Source organism: Mus pahari, chromosome 14 (assembly GCF_900095145.1).
Source record: "Mus pahari chromosome 14, PAHARI_EIJ_v1.1, whole genome shotgun sequence".
Taxonomy (NCBI): Eukaryota; Metazoa; Chordata; class Mammalia; order Rodentia; family Muridae; genus Mus; species Mus pahari.
In genome coordinates, this window is record NC_034603.1 from 24174606 (window position 1) to 24177656 (window position 3051).

Sequence of the window (3051 nt, forward strand, 5' to 3'; positions counted from 1 at the left end):
AAAAAAAAAAAAAAAGGAGATAATTAAAAAAAAAAAAAAAGGAGATAATTTTGACTGTAAATGTCATTATGAAGCCCACTGTTTTGTATAATGAATATAGATTAATAAAGTTTTTTTTTTTTTAAGATTTATTTTTGGGGACTGGAGAGGTTGCTTATCTCTCAATAGAGGATATGGGTTTGGTTCCCAGCATGCATAGGGGAGCTCACAACTCCAGCTCCAGGAGATACAATGTTCTCTTCTGGGCTTCATGGACACGTATGTGTGCTTGGTCCTCATACATACACTCAGGTCCCTATACTTCTTTCAAAGAAGATTTAACTTTTTATTGTGTGTGTGTGTGTGTGTGTGTGTGTTTGTGTAAGTTAATGGTACCTGCAGAGGTCAGAAGACAGCATCCACTGGATACTCTGGAATTAGAATTAGAGGTAGTTGTGAGCCACTTTATATGAGTACTGGGAACAGAATTTGGGTGCTCTGCAAGAGCAGTGAGCAGTCCTAGCCTCTGGGCCATCTCTCTAGACCCTGGTAAAACATTAAAATAAAGAGATGCTTTATAAAACCCAAAGGAGAAGCCAATTCCCATCATAAGGTGGAAGAAGATGAAGGGAGGGGGTGAGGTCTCATCGACCCCATGGATTTGAGGTTCTGGGGTAGAATGTTGGCACTGTCCATTTGTGGTTTCATAATGGGATGCATGATTGCATTCAAAGTACAGACTGTGGTTTCTGATACTCTTTTTGTCACCGCTGAGATCAGAAAAACTGTGATTTTCACTAAAAGCCCAACAACAGTTCTCCTCTACAACTCTGTGCCTCACCAATGGCAGTTTTTAGGTGTTTGTCTCTCTCCTCTCTGCACTGACACTCTAATCATGATGATGGTAGTTTAAGTAAAGCAGTAATAATGACTCACAAGACGCTCTCAGTCACCAGACTAGAAGAAAAGATGTCGAATTTGGGACTCTTAGGGTCTAACAAGGATGATTTTCTTGTTGTTGACTTATGTGAAAGAGCTTATTGAATCGGTTGGTGACAGCTCAGAGGAAACTGAAATGTATGTGAACAGTGGAGTCGACATCTGAGAACGCCCCTGCGTTGTTCACTGGAGGCAAGGAACATAGACTGGGGATTGCAGCAACTGCTAGACAAAGGGTGCCTACCAATATTGCTGGGCGAGCCTTGCACACACTGCTGTGGGAGAGCAAGTAGAGCTGGCTCGGACCTGGAGAGAACCCAAGCATCAGCGAGCAACCATCTGGAGGATTCAGGCCTTCACAATGTGGCAATCAGATTCTCTTAAGAACTGATTGCTGGGCTTGTTAACTGGGAGGAACTGCAAGCAATGTGTCTAATCATGGCCCGAGAACAACTTCTAGTAAATAAGGACTTAGGAAGGAAAAACCCTGAAGGCATCAATCTGCATCTATTGTGTCCATAAAGGTCAGTGGCTCACTCCTTCCTTCCTGAGCTCTCCATCCCTCAGCCCTCTCCAGTGTCTATCTTCTGCCTTCCACAGATAATTCCTGCTCTTGGGATCCTGTTTGCAGAAGGATACTTAGTGGCTTAGAGAGCAGGGAAGGGTAATGGAATGTGTACCTTGGAGCTGGCTGTAATTAGTGCTTATGTTTGGGGAAGCATGGGCATCCCTGGAGAAGGAGTTACTATAATCCAGGTGACTGACTTAGAAATATTCCCAGCTCATTTTTAAAGCATGGCATAGCTAAGGAGAATGAACATAAGATCCTCATGTCAGGTTACAAGATAATCTGGAGGCACCTGTTTATACTCATGATCCCAAGAGTCCTTGGGAGCAGTTGAGGGATGAGGGTCTCTTGAAGTCATGGGTCTAGGACCTTGCTGGCCAACAGTAGCTGAGAATTCTACCCCCAAAATGAAAATAGAGAACTAATAGGTATGTGGTACCTAAGGTTTTGGCCAAGGAATGTAGTGGATGGCTTCAAAGTCATATAGAACGTATTGCTCATATTCTCTCTCTCTCTCTCTCTCTCTCTCTCTCTCTCTCTCTCTCTCTCTCTCCTAATTAGCACATAAATTAACTTTGGGCTTGAATTTTGAATTATCTCTGTGGCCATCCATTCTTCTGACATTATTATTTGTTCCCCCCTCTCTTACAACCACCCATCATTCCAGCTCCAGGGGATCTGATGCCTCCTTTTGGCTTCCAAGGAAAACACACACGCAGACTTACGAAATTAAAAATAAAAACTGAAAACAAGGAAGCATTTGATTCCCTAGTACTTCCTTCTGTAGTTTCTTATCCATTTTGTTGTCTTTTCCCAGATTCTAAGCACAGGAGGAAAACCTGTGGTATTTGTCTCTGCGGGTCTTGCTTATTTCATGTAGCATGAACCTTCAGTTCCATCCATTTTCCTGCCAACGAGAGAATTTCATTCTCTATGGCTGATCAAGAAGTTCCCTGTGTCTATGTACTAAATCTGATCCCCACATTCTCTGATGAGCTCCAAGGCTAATTTCATAGTTTAGCTATTATGGATGGCTCTGTAAGAAACATGGCCACTCTTTTCCAGGGCAGGCAACAGCAACCTAGGACTGTACTGAGAAGCCTGTGGTCAGCCTGTGGGTAGGTAAACTCGGACCCTGGTCAGCCAGCCAGCCTTCTGCTGTTAGTCTTTCCTGTATGGTGACAGGAGCAGGGTTTTTTAAAAAAGTGCTTCCGAAATTTAATGTTAATCAGGGCCAATCTTGACAGGCCCATCCTTTAGGTAACTTTTAGTCTAAAGATAAAAAAAGAAAAGGGTATTGATGATGATGGTGACACATGATTCTGGGAGTGGAAATGTGTCTCTGGGGTTGAGTGCATGAGCACGTACCACTCTATAGAGGACCTAAATTCAGTTTCCCATACTCAAGTCAGGGATCTCACAACCACCAACTACTCATAACTCCAGTTCCAGGCAATCTTATGCCCTCTTCTGGCCTCCAAGGAAAACTACACTTGCACACTGCACACACACACACACACACACACACACACACACACACGCACACGCACACACACACACACACA